The sequence below is a fragment of the Schistocerca serialis genome, chromosome 2 (genome assembly GCF_023864345.2).
Source record: "Schistocerca serialis cubense isolate TAMUIC-IGC-003099 chromosome 2, iqSchSeri2.2, whole genome shotgun sequence".
NCBI lineage: Eukaryota > Metazoa > Arthropoda > Insecta > Orthoptera > Acrididae > Schistocerca > Schistocerca serialis.
In genome coordinates this window covers 737722967-737737724 of record NC_064639.1, presented here as the reverse complement: position 1 = coordinate 737737724, position 14758 = coordinate 737722967, and positions in this window count along the sequence as shown.

The following is a 14758-nucleotide window of genomic DNA, read 5'->3' as shown; positions in this document are numbered from 1 at the left end:
CTTGTTAAAGCTCCACCCAATAGAGTTTCTGAAGCATGTCAAAGGCGTAGTTTCTTTCGTAGTCAGAGTTCAACTTCTGCCTCATAATACCGAGATAAACGACTTTTTTCCTTGCTGGTTTTTACGCAGATTGCTGCAGTGAATCACCAATGTTTTGAGGTGGATTTCTCCAGACGTTTATCTGACATCACAAGCCGTGTTCCTGTAGAAAGGCTTTCTGAAGGGTCATCGCTAAAAGCAGGGGCTAGGGCAGCTTTTGCCAGTGGCCTACACAGTGGCTCTGGCATCTCATTGTGTCTGCTGGATGTCCCGCTGTGAAGGTTTCAGCCGAGCATGGGACGGACAATGCCGTCATAATATTCTCCTCTCCTCAGAACCGCGTCTCATAGCTTGGTTTTGGGAAATTACTTGTGTGCAGTTACTAATGGGAGTGTTAGTGGTTTGGATTCATGAAATTCTGGCTTGCTTATTCAATTTGCCTATTAATGAAATTGGTAAATTTTTACGTAATTGTGTCATGTGACATATCGATTTAACCGGAATTGTTTCAGGAATTGAATTTAAGATTTGCTATTTTTTTGCCACCTTACAACCCACCTCATTCACCTGGTCTTGCGCCCTCAGGTTTTCAGCTTTTTCCCTCAAGCAATTTCCTTCCTGGACAAAAATGCGCTCTGTACGTCACTCGACGATTCGGTAGCCTCAAAACCACCTGATATCTACAGTTGCGGAATGGAAAAGTTACCCTAGCTTTGTCAGACTGTTCTAACTGGTGAAGGAGAATATATTATTGACGACAAAAAATCTCTGTTATGAGTATCTGTTGTGTTTATTAAACTTATGGAAAAATAGCACAATGGGCAGAAGTAAATCATAAGGTGGTGTGAGCCCCACACAGTGTAAGATATCCCTTCGAAATTCTAGCTAAACTACTGTGTATCTATTATTTGGCGATCGGTCATTGATGGGGACAACTTACAAACAGAGAAATCCTAGAAAATGGTGATAAACAATGTGCCTAGTAACAATGTTACTAATCTGTGTGTGTCTGTAGATAGGACCTGGATGAAAAGGGGTCACACATCTCTGTATGGAGTTGCATCTGTTATTGGTATTGACACAGTTAAAGTTTTAGGTGCAAAAATTATGTCTAAATACTTCCACCAGTGTGCAACAAGGAAAATGTCCAACAATGAAGACAGTGAGAAACTGTGGCAAGGAAAGCATGCAGTAGGTGCTCTAAAAATTATAGTGGCTCAAGTGGGGCATAGAGGCTGGAGCCGTTGTGAGGATGTTCTCCAGATCTGACGACCAGTATGGTGTTAATAAATACCTTTGTGACGGGGTCTTCTCTTCTTTCAAAGCTGTAACAGATAAAAATCCGTACAATACAATAAAAAGGTTGGAATGTGTTGGCCACATCAAAAACAGGCTTGGTGGTAGGCTTTGTCGCTTGTTGAAAGAAAAGAAAAGTGATGTACCTGAGAATGGAAAACCACTAGGAGGAAAAGGTAGGCTTACTCTGAAAGAAATTGATTCTCTTCAATTATTATATGGGAGAGCTATCAGGAAAAACACACATAATTTAGAAGCAATAGGGCGTGCTGTGTGGGCAACTTTTTTTCCACTGACCAGACACAATTGCACAATCTGTGTCCGAAAGACGATTGGTGTAAGTCCAACAACAGAAATTATACGTATTCACAAAAACACTCATTACCACAACCTCTTATGAATGCAATTAAGCCCACATTCAGGTTTCTTGCAAACCCTGATTTATTGAGGAAGTGTCTTCATGGATAGACACAAAATGCAAATGAAAGCCTTAATAATTTTACTGGGATTAGATGCTCAAAAAGTACATTCTGTGGCCTGCAGAAAGCTAGCATATCAGTGTATTACCAGCAAATACAGGCCAGGCAGATTCGAAGGAGAGAGAAGAGAACCCTCGAGGATGAGGAGCATCAGTATGGAGGATTTTAAAATTTAGGTAAGCTTATTACATGTAGAAGTATGAAAAGAAAATTTTTGAACCTCATTTTTCTCTGTTTTACATTTTTTACGTTCTTCGAAGCCTTCTCAAAAAGCATATGCGCTAATGCTATGACATTTTCCGCCGCTGTTCACAACGTGTTGCTGTCTCCCTGGAACTAAAAAATACGAGATCCTGCAATTAGATTCTGATTTTTATATGATTGTATGTAGGAAGAAAGTTAATTTTGGATGTTTAAGAGTAAAAACACTGTTAATGATACAATTTGTACAATAACTTAGTAACTGTAGTTCAGTGTCTTATAACCTTCTCAGAACAATACAATAAAATGTTCAGTTTAACTGCGTGATTGGAATTTGAGTTATAGCTTTTTATAAAAAAGACCATAAAAAATTAAAAATTCAAATTTCTGGCAAAACATTAAGCTTGCATAGTTTACTGTATTTTTTCGTTAAGAGACAGCTCTTTTGCTTTACACATGCAAAATCTTATATTTGCATATTAGTAAATATGGCTGTAAATATGGCTGCTATGATTTTTTAAATAAATGTTTACATTTTCCGTTACATCCCCACTTAAGCTGAAATTGACTGGAATGCCTAAAAGCTGTCACCTTCAGAAACGAATAGAGCAGATGCATAATGTTGTAACTGACAGTCCATAACGTTCTGTGAGACAAATTGCTATTAAATTTCAAAGAGTATATTAATGACTTAGCTTACACTATTAATAGTAATCTCAGACTTTCTGCTGCCGGCTTAGTAATCTGTAATGTAACACTACTTGAAATAAGTTACGCAAATATTCAATTTGATTTTGATAAGGGTTCGAGAAGCTACAAGTATTGGCAGTTGTTTTTAACTGCTCATAAATGTAACACTGCCCACTTCACTTAAGGTTAAAAACAGTATTCTATGATTACACCATCACTGAGTTACATTTGTTATCAGTTAACTCGTACCAATACCTGGTGAAACAATTTGCATGTGAAATGCAATGATCATTAGTTGTAGATGAATGAGGTGATAGTCTCTAGTTCATTGGCACTAGACTGGGAAATTACATCAATCTACAAAGACGATTGCTTAAAATATACTGATACGATGCAGCCTACAATATCACTCATGTGTGTGGGACTCTTAGCAAATACGACTAACACGGGATAGAGAGCGCAGAGCGTAGTACAGCACGAAATTAAAAGCGTTTGGTCATTGAGAGAATGTCACAGATATGATGAAAAACCTAAACTGGAATCCATAAAAGAGACGCCATCTAGCTCGCAAAGCTTATGTACAAAGCTTCAAGGTCCAACTTTAAATAAGAAATCTACGAGTATTCTACAACACCTGCCTAACGCAAAGACAGGGTGACATCAATTACAGCGCTCACAGACGCATTTAAACAACCATTTTTCGTGTGTTCCATACGCGAATGGAATGGGAAGAAGCCTTAATAAGTTCCACAATGGGGAAATTTCCTCTTACAGGCACTTCACAATGGTTTGGAGCTCGTCACGCTATTCTGTATTGTCAAGATATGCCACAAATTTCGTTTTTGTCTAATGCGATTCAGTACCTCCCCATTAGTTATTCGATTCACCCATCTGATCTTCAGAATTCTTGGTTTTTTAAAACTATCCAAAAGTGGTTGTCGATGACTTCGTTTGTTCTGAGAAGTCTTTCTCAACGACTTCATTTCTTCTGAAACAGGTACGCTACCGTTAATGTAAATTTTCCAATATTTGATCGCGTCACCTAAAGTAAAATAGATTCTGGTAAGGTAACAACATATTTCATACCAAAACCATTTGAGCTCATGCTTTGTCTATGATGACACTTTAATTTAAATTCAAAATCACAGTAGTCCGTGGCATCAAGCATGAGACTTTTAGATAAATACTCATTGGCAAGTTCATGATGACCACATTACCTCTCTTCAGAGCAGAAGGGGTTGCAAGAAGACAGATGGAGTAAGTTTCAAAAATTCAAGTAGCGTACCGAAAATTGGTTTGAATCATAGAATGATAGAAAATAGAGTTAAAACTCAAGTGTGATGTAGGCTTGAAAATTCTTGTTACCAGCGAGGCGGACGTGACCGGACGTGGCTTACGTGTAATGTTGACTCTGTTAACAAGAGCGGACTACGCTGCATCACGAGGCTCGAGAGCCGTTTCTAGACGCAACCCTTGGACAGCGGCGTACGGCCTATTCGTCACGTAGTCCTCACGTGCTACCTCGTGATACATACGTAATGCTCAAGAGTACTGGAAACTTCTAGAACAAGAGGTGCCGGATGCATTACCGTCATAAAAAGGCTATCCGCAATATTGTTGGGACAGTTCTAACATTCTGCGTGGTGTCTGTTTGTTCTATATCGTGTCTCCCTACCACTTTCGCGCAACGACGCTCTGAGCGTGTTTTTTAGGGAATTGACTAGTTTGAACCTGGGACCTGTCATTGGTAAGGAGACGCCAGACCACACATGACATGTAGAATTCAGAAGAGTTCAGTGAGACTAGCGATGATATAACCAAATACCTAATGATTTCAGCGTCAGCTCCACTGCACTCCCTGTAAAAGAATCTTAATACTAACTAAATTTAGTGGAAGGGGTTCAAGGCTTTCCTATTTTTAGTTAGCTGGTAAAATAACGTCGAAAAAGCAGTTAAGTTTACCACTGGAAATTTTATTCTACTCACAAAACATTGTTTATAAATTGCACTATTGATAAAAGGAAATGTTTTAATACAGGATGGTAAAAACCAACTGTGTTCAACAAAAATGTGAACGAATATTCCCTGAATGGGTTTCCAAGTTCTACAGTGGGTTGAAGGATGACCTATGCCATATCACATCTATAATCTAGGTTTAAATTAAGTTTCACAAAAGAGAAAACTATCAAAATGGTCTACAGTGACCCTCAATTATCTTTAATTACTTATCTAACTTGTCGTAAATTACAGTGGCTGATGTGGCTTCTCAATAACTATATAACAGAAAAACCATCGCGGTTCAGATTTTTACTTCAAGTGGCAAATGTGAACACCATGAGCTTTAATTGACGATCTACACTAGTATTACGCAAAAAGGGGGTGTAACAGATGAGACTTCTGCAGTTCTGAGTGAAGCTTTATGCGCTGTTATGCGGCATCGCGTGCGTTCATTACCTTGTCGGTGTTCGTCAGGGGGCGGCGAGCAGTACAGCTCCGCTCATCTAGCCGTCTCCAAAGCAACTCTTGTCCTAACTTCTCCTTAGTACAATTTACAGAAGTTGGTTTAAAAAAAAAACTATCTGGCTGTGTTTTCATCTGACCAATCAGAGTCAGCTCCGCCTACAAAAATTCTGTCCATCCAATGAGAAACGTTATACTTTTCGTGGTGGGGCAATGTTTTTTAAAGTTTGCAACGTAACAGAGACGCGAAAAAGTCTCACGCTAAAACTTGCAGCTGGTGTGGTCCTTTTAGCGTTATCGTAAGATCTATACTGTTCTTCTGGAGGGCTCTATCTTTTAACATGGGCTGGGGGGTGGTCCTCACATAACAGAGACACGAAAAAGTCTCACGCTTAAACTTGTGGGTGGTGTGCTCCTAGCGGTTAGCTGGCGACGTGGGTGTCCGTCCGTCCCTTATTGTAGGGCCTTCCAGCTTAACACGGTTCTGCTCTCGGCTTCTGTTCTCGTTTCTCCCCTCGGAACTGCGTCTGTCTCACGGTTGGAAGGTATGACATGCATTTAGGCATTCTTAGGTTAGTCTGTGGTATTCCATTTGCTCACTCGTTACTCGTATTACTTTGGTTAATTTAATGTCACGATTTATTCGGAGCTATGTGACATACTACTGGATTTGCTTATCATGTCAGGGTTTTCATGGAAGGTGTTGGATTTGCCTGACACCTTACATATCACCACCCTTCGAACTTAATTTTTGTACTGAAGTTAGGCAATGATTGAATCGTTGTCTAAGCCAGTCAAAAATTATTCCGTTATCTAAATTTTGTTGCTTACTGTTCAGCCACGTTATTCTGGTTCTATCCTAGTTTGTATTACTAATTTATATTTTTATATTCTTCCACATTATTCTTAAAAATGATAAGAGAAGAATATTTTTATGCTATTATTAATATTTAGTTAATTTCTTTCTTTTTTTAAGTGTGAGTTTGTTTTTTAAGAAGTTTGTTATCGAAAGTGAGGAGTCTTTCTCATCAATTTTCTTAGAAATATTTTTTTTTATAAATGTAGTAATTAAGTAAAATCTATTCCTAACACATTTTCTAAATATCATGTACAAGTAAAATGTTTTTGTTTCTAGACACTCATTTCAACATTGTTACACTAACAAATAAGAATTATTTCCAAGAATTGCTTTGACAAAGAAATATACATACACTAGTATTGAGATATTATCCTAACAAATGGTACAAATGTTAAAAAAAAGGGAAAACATCTAACAAGATAATTTTTTATTCTTTATTTTTATTAGAAGAAAATAAGTAAAATATAGTTATTCTTTTATTTTTATAAGGAGAAAATAAGTGGCATTTTGTTTTAGTGTTTATTATGCCTTACTTTTGTTCTTTATATACTGTCCATTTCAGAACTAATGACTTATTTTTATCGATAGTCTATTTTTTACTTAAGTCCATAGTCAATGACTGTTATTTTGTAGTTTATTAGCTGTCTGGTGTGCTTAACTTATTTAGTTTTTCACACGTTTCTTTTACACAATTCCTACATCACATAATTTGATTTCACACATTCACACAATCCTATGAATGTTTAAGCATGAGGTTGGCGAAAGCTTTTGCACGAAGATGATGGACTTGAGCGAGATGGATGTGAGCAAGTATTTGATGTACAGCTTCCTTCGTCGTTCCTTGTTGGCTTTGCAAGTCTGTGTTGCTGTTGTGGAGGTCCCATAATTGAATGGAGCTGTGAGTGCAGAATCTTGTGGTTTACTGGCTTTGTATGTGTGAAAGTCATCGTTATGTGTCGCTGAAAGCGGTCGTTTTTCGTTGTAATACTTCGCAGACGACTAGTTTACAATAGGATAGGGATTTGGGAAGGTATGTCGTCTATTCTTGACCCATCTTCTTTCTTGGTCTCAAACTTGCGAATCTTCAACTTCTGTTCTTCCTGCTTTCTCTCTGCTTCTTACTTGCTTCTTGGTTCTTCTCTGGGCAGGATATGGAAATATTTATTGATAACTAGTCGATTTGAAGTTCTCCTCCTAGTAACAGTTTGATAAATTGTTTGGGCATGTCATTTCTACTTTGTGGACGTTTTCTTCAGATTCCTGCATCAGTGTGCTGTTTAATAGCGGTAGTGTGACTTTTACACATACTTTTTTTGCCAGTGGTGGCTTGCCGAAGCCGCCGTCTTCTCATCGGGCCGTTTTTTGCTCGCTCCGCTGAGTGGGAGCGCTCGGAGACCCTTCCGGCGTTTGGCGTCCCGTCGCGTCTCTGCAGGGTTCTGTGTTCTGTCCCAGCAGATATACAGCCCACTTCAGCTACAAGGGCCTTCTGTTGGTCTTGCTGTCCTTTCCCTTCTCTCGATGCTTCTGCCTTGTAGGAATCGTGTCTTGCTAATTACATCCTTTTGTTTCTTGATACTTCTCTCGTTGTAACTAGTGGGTCGTTGCATCTCGTCCTTGCTGGAGTTTTTACAATGCTTCTTACAAAAAGTTTTACTTATAATCATCTAACATATGTCTAGTACCTACATTGTTTTACGCCTTCTTAAAAAGCTTTACAAATTTCGGCGCCCTTTCCATGTTACAATTCTAAGATATTTTGAGTCTTAACTTATACAGAAACCTCAAATTCGTTTTTTATTTTTGTGTAGTGTCGTGGTGTATAGCATTTTAGTATTTCATGCTGTTAGACTATCTATGCTTTATCCTTTCACCTTAATCTATGGTACTATTGGTGTTATTTTTGTTTTTGTTTTTATTGAAACTACTTTCTTTTTCCCACCTTCCTCTCTCTTCATTCTTCTTTCTCCTGACGATCTTATCTGCAACATAATCTTGAAATATTGTGCTGATTATTTACCAGTAATAAAATTAATCTTCAAACTTGTACTGAAAGTGTTTGATACTGCCAGTCTTAGGTAAAAATACCTCTGCTTCATCTCGTAAAATACCCTCTAATTCTCTTTTACTGTGTTTCGAAATTCCCTGAACTTCTTGCAATTTTTCGTCGATTTCTTTATGGACTTCTAACATGAGTTGAGGCGATTCCCCCTTTTGTGCATACCATTCTAATTCTTCATCCTCTTTATCTCGTGTCATTCTTAACTGTTTGTTTATAACTGGTATATCTTCTAATTTTAGCTTTTGCTCAAAGAGAAGTGTGACATTCCCGAATGTTACACTACCTTTCCCCATATCTATTATCGCTCGTCTCTCATTTAAAAAATCTGCACCTATAATCAAATCTACAGTTAGTTTAGGTATAATCACGAAGTTGGCTTCGATCTTTTGACCTTGGCACGAAAGAGTTAACCTTATTTGTCTCATAACTTCCGCAGCATTGTTTCTAATAGGGCCTCTCACTTTAATCTTATGTGTTTTCAGAACTGGCAATTCCTCATTGGCATTACACTGCATGAATAAATTTTCTGAAATCGCAGTCAGTTCACTTCCGCTATCAATTACAATATTGACTGGGATATGCTTTACCATAGGCTTCACAATTGCTTGAATTTGAAAGGGTTGGTTCTGTGCTTCTTCTTCTTGCATCAACGAATCCTCCACTGAATCATACATAAGTCTTTTTAGGAATTTCCTTTGTGAATTCGAACATTCTGTAGGATAAGCTTCGACTGCTACTTCTCTCTCTTTTATTTCCTCTTCTCTATTTCTTCCTTCATTTATACTTTCTTCAACATCCTCTACTTTTTCCTCATCCTCGTCTACCTTCTCCTTCTTCGTCGCTACTTCCACTTAATCGCATCTAAATGCTCTAATTATCGCTTCATAGCTTCCTTCATTATATACGTTGGGTTGTGTACCCACTCGTAACTTATTTTCAACTTCTGTCGACTGCGCATTATCCTCATTGAATTCGCTTTCCCTGGTTTCCATCTCAAATAGCTCTGCAATACTCATTACTTCGTCCTTTCCTCCTACATTCGTTGTGCATGCCTCTGGTAATTCATCTTCCTCGTCAGTATTCTCCCAATTAATTTCGTCTCAACACGATATTTTTATTTTCTTGTCTTCGTTTTCATCTGGTCCCTGCGGATTTGTTTCTTCCTTCTTCTCTTCTCGTGATAAGATTTTTACTTCCCTGTTCAAGGTGCTGCAATTGTCCTGGGTCGGTGCGTCATTTTCTTTGGCATGGGCGCTTAGCTGTCAATTCGAACGTATATCGGGGTTTGGTGGTCTTACCTCCACCTCTTCTATGTGTATTCTCTTTTCTTGTTCAGCTTGTTGACAGTGGTTTCGTTGTTGATAATTTGTCGGTCTATTGGTTCTCCAGTACCCGTTCCGGTTGTCGTTATTCCCTCTGAAATAGTTGTTGCCGTTCCTGGGTGAATTATAGTTATTGCCATATTCTCTTCTAAATCCATAACTGGTTCTTTGTTGAAATATATTGTCGTTTCTTAGTGCGAAGTTATCACATGGTTCGTAATTATTGTTTCTTCGTACTGTGTCTTGTGGATTCCACTGCTTTTTGCTTTCGTTTTCACGTGCGCTTCGTCTTTTTCTTGCGTCATCTTCCGGAAATATGAACTCTAGTTCCCTTAGAATACCTTTAAATGCTTCGACGTCATTGGCTCCGCGACCTACTAATGATTGCTGGTATTTCAATGGTAGCTTCATCGCGCATAATTTAATCAACTCTCCGTCACTGTATGGTACATCTAAGCATTGATTTTTGTTTGCCATTAATTCGAAAAATTTCACGGGACTCTTCTCTCCTGAATTTTCAAAATATGGGTTCTGTAATAATTCGTACTTCACTCTGTTCTGTGCTTCGCTGGACCACTATCGTGCGAGAAACTTCTCTCTGAAATCTTCGTACGATCGGCATGTCGCTGCAACATTCTGCATGGTTTCTGCGACTATTCCTGACATGTGTGCACATATAAAGTCTAATTTGTGTGCTAGCGTCCAGTGTTCTGGTAATCCTACTCGGAATTGATCAATAAAAGTTCGTGGATGTAATGAGTTTCCTTCTCGAAAGTGTTGAAATTTTCTGACTGTGAGGAAATGATCGTTGTCGTACTTCGTCATAGTTCCATATGAAATTCGCGATTCTTCGCCACTTTTGTTTCTGATCATTTCTCCCGTCGTTCTTTCCGGTTGTGGTAGATCCATTGGATATTGTCCAACTTTCGCCTACCCTTGCGTAGTATCGTTGGAGTGGTACGCAATAATTTTCTTCCATCGGTTGTGAACGTGTAGCTGAATGCATTGCACTGTACTCTTTGCGACCTGGCTTTCCATTGTCATGTATTGGTTCGATATCTTGTCTGGCTAACCTTGCTGCTTCATTGCACGATCCAAACTGTCTTGAAATATACATTTGTGGTTCCGCATGTGTTTGTGATGACGTTTGTTCATCAAGAATTTCGAAACGTGTTTGTTGCTGTGTAGGCTGTCTGATTTCACGTATGTTACTTTCCGCCTGTGATTGGAATCGCAAATGCGTAATATCTTCGTTAATTGCTTATTTTTCCGGTGATGTTACAGATATGGATGTGGTTGCAGACTCTGTGCTTGTTCGATCCTGTTCACTACGCTCTTCAATGGTTTGCAACAGCTCTGTTCGCAATTTCTGAAATTTTCGCTTCGTTTGCGCTTATATTTTGACTATGTGGTTATCATATCTTTTCAGCGCTGCTTTTGTGATACGTTTGTGTAACACACTGTTTTCAACAATTTCACGCGCTGTACCTGCTGCTTGTCTAGTAATTACGCGTATCTGTTTCTCTAGTTTCTTGACTTCTCCCTGGGTGTTGTTACGTAATGTTTTGATCTCGTCCTGAATGTCATTACGCAATGTTTGTACGTCCGCTTGTACCTTGTCAGTGTCTGTTCTCAATTGACTGTGACCTGTTATTAAGTTTCCTATCACTTCTCGAGATTCTTTTGCCTCGTTTCAATATGACTTAGGTGTACATGAATTTTTTTGTTTTGTTCTTTAATCTCACGCATTTGTCTCGTGGTTTCTGCATTTTGTTTCGTCATTTCTGCATTCTGAAGTTGGTTCGCAATTACTTTATTTTGTCTTGTCATGGTTTCCGTAATTTGTTGTAATAATTCTGCCGATTGGTGGGTCCTATTGCGTTTTATTCCGACGTCCTACGCTCTGTGTTTTCGCCCAAGTGTTGGTTTGCAACCGATTGCATTGAACTGTGCGGTGACACGTTTCTGCTCGAATTCCTTGTACTCTGTGGTGAGGGAGCTCTGGTTACTTGTACTATGGGTTCTACGTATTCAAGACGCAAGTTAGAATCATCATCGACTGTCTCTCTACTTTCCTGCTCCTCTGTCGTATGCTGACTTACGTTTTCTATGCCTTGACGCACATTATCCTCGTTATGGTGCGTTATATGTCCTATTTCTCGCGATACTGCATCGTCTGTTGTACTGTCCTCTATTCTCTGTCCATCTTCATGCTGGGTCTGTACCTCAATTCGGTCAAGGTTTCGATCTGCCATTGCTAATTTTTCCGGAACCCTTATTTTCTGTTTTAAAAGCAATTCACGCGCCCTACTTCGCGTCAACATGCGCTCATACGATCTCACGCGTTTGATAAACTTTTTGCATACACTATTTGACAAACCATTCGCTTACTTGTTGGGTCAGAACCAACTTGTCAACGATGTATCCGCCACCTGTGTGCTTGCATTGGAGAGAAAACTTAATTCTAACAATATTAAAATTCATAACTTAATTATGCTATCGTCTCTGCCAGACTGTCTCACTGTTTATTGAATACTTGCTTACTATCTATCGCTGCAGCTACTGTTTTCGACTATTTATAACGTTCAAAAAAATTTTCTTTTATTACGAAAATTTTTCAACAGGATATTTTTCTGACCTAGTTAGGCATGTGATCGACCTTCAATCATGGTATTTTACCATCCTGGCAGGGTCGCCATTTTATAACATTCTGCGTGGTGTCTGTTTGTTCTATATTGTGTCTCCCTACCACTTTCGCACAATGACACTCTGAGTGCGTTTTTTAGGGAATTGACTAGTTTGAACCTGGGACCTGTTGTTGGTAAGGAGACGCCAGACCACACATGACGTGTAGAATTCAGAAGAGTTCAGTGAGACTAGCGATGATATAACCAAATACCTAATGATTTCAGCGTCAGCTCCACTGCACTCCCTGTAAAAGAATCTTAATACTAACTAAATTTAGTCTAAGGGGTTCAAGGCTTTCCTATTTTTAGTTAGCTGGTAAAATAACGTCGAAAAAGCAGTTAAGTTTACCATTGGAAATTTTATTCTACTCACATAACATTGTTTATAAATTGCACTATTGATAAAAGGAAATGTTTTAATACAGGATGGTAAAAACCAACTGCGTTCAACAAAAATGTGAACGAATATTCCCTGAATGGGTTTCCAAGTTCTACAATGGGTCGAAGGATGACCTATGCCATATCACATCTATAATCTAGGTTTAAATTAAGTTTCACAAAAGAGAAAACTATCAAAATGGTCTACAGTGACCCTCAATTATCTTTAATTACTTATCTAACTAGTCGTAAATTACAGTGGCTGATGTGGCTTCTCAATAACTATATAACAGAAAAACCATCGCGTTTCAGATTTTTACTTCAAGTGGCAAATGTGATCACCATGAGCTTTAATTGACGATCTACACTAGTATTACGCAAAAAGGGGGTGTAACAGATGAGACTTCTGCAGTTCTGAGTGAAGCTTTATGCGCTGTTATGCGGCATCGTGTACGTTCATTACCTTGTCGGTGTTCGTCAGGGGGCGGCGGGCAGTACAGCTCCGCTCACCTAGCCGTCTCCAAAGCAACTCTTGTCCTAACTTCTCCTTACTACAGTTTACAGAAGTTGGTTTAAAAAAAAACTATCTGGCTGTGTTTTCAACTGACTAATCAGAGTCAGCTCCGCCTACAAAAATTCTGTCCATCCAATGAGAAACGTTATACTTTTCGTGGTGGGGCAATGTTTTTTAAAGTTTGCAACGTAACAGAGACGCGAAAAAGTCTCACGCTAAAACTTGCAGCTGGTGTGGTTCTTTTAGCGTTATCGTAAGACCTATACTGTTCTTCTGGAGGGCTCTATCTTTTAACATGGGCTGGGGGGTGGTCCTCACATAACAGAGACACGAAAAAGTCTCACGCTAAAACTTGCGGGTGGTGTAGCCCTTTTTGTGTTATCGTAAGATCTATACTGTTCTTCTGGAGGGCTCTAGCTTATAACATTGCCTGGGGGGTGGTCCTGACGTAACAGAGAAGCGAAAAAGTCTCACGCTACAACTTGCGGGTGGTGTGGTCCTAGCGGTTAGCTGGCGACGTGGGTGTCCGTCCGTCCCTTATCGTAGGGCTTTCCAGCTTAACACGGTTCTGCTCTCAGCTTCTGTTCTCGTTTCTCCCCTCGGAACTGCGTCTGTCTAATGGTTCAAATGGCTCTGAGCACTATGGGACTTAACATCTGTGGTCATCAGTCCCCTAGAACTTAGAACAACTTAAACCTAACTAACCTAAGGACATCACACACATCCATGCCCGAGGCAGGATTCGAACCTGCGACCGTAGCAGTCGCGCGGTTCCGGACTGAGCGCCTGAACCGCTAGACCACCGCGGCCGGCTGCGTCTGTCTCACAGTGGGAAGGTATGACATGCATTTAGGCATTCTTGTGTTAGTCTGTGGTATTCCATCTACTCACTCGTTACTCGTATTACTTTGGTTAATTTAATGTCACGATTTATTCGGAGCTATGTGACATACTACTGGATTTGCTTATCATGTCAGGGTTTTCATGGAAGGTGTTGGAGTTGCCTGACACCTTACACAATGCTGGGAGTGATGGCAGTGATGGAGCAGCAGGTCTTTTTTTTTATATATATATATAATCTCATTTTGTTCTTTTTTGTTCGTTGTATCTGCTTGGGGTGGACGTCGCAAGACACCCGTTGAAGTTCGTCGTTGATCCATTTAACTCAGTTTTTTTATTACAGAGGGCAGCCAACCCTCTGACTGAACAAGCTGAGTTACCGTGCCGGCGCAGGTCAGTCAGTCAGATATGGTTTAGCTGGAGTTCTGATGCTGTGAGATCGCAGTGAAGTGCTGCTAACTACCAGGAGACTTATTTCCATGTAGGCAACACTTAGTCCGGCGCGCCCGCCTCTGCGATATTGGGACTTAAACTCAGGGAACTATGAGAACTTACACTACTAAGAAGTCAGTTATTGAAGTTTGTATATAAACCTGTATATAAGACGGATGTGCTAGGGGTGCGTCCAGTGTATATATCCTCATGCACTGATTTATGGTTGCATCCAGTGTACCCTGAGATCCCAGCCGAGTTCCGTATTCTAACTCACTCTAGAGCTCTCTTTTCAGTGGAGCAGGTGCACAGAAGGCAGCCCACGACCACGAGAACTTCTGTCGAGTAAGTTCTTTGACGCGCATTCTTACAGTCCTTCCACTCCATCTCAGGACTCGTCAGTGGGACACGACAACAGACGATGGACAATCAAACATAGGAACTACGAAGGTAGCTGCAAAGAAACTCCAACTGTTCGACGTAAGAAAGAAGTACAACATTT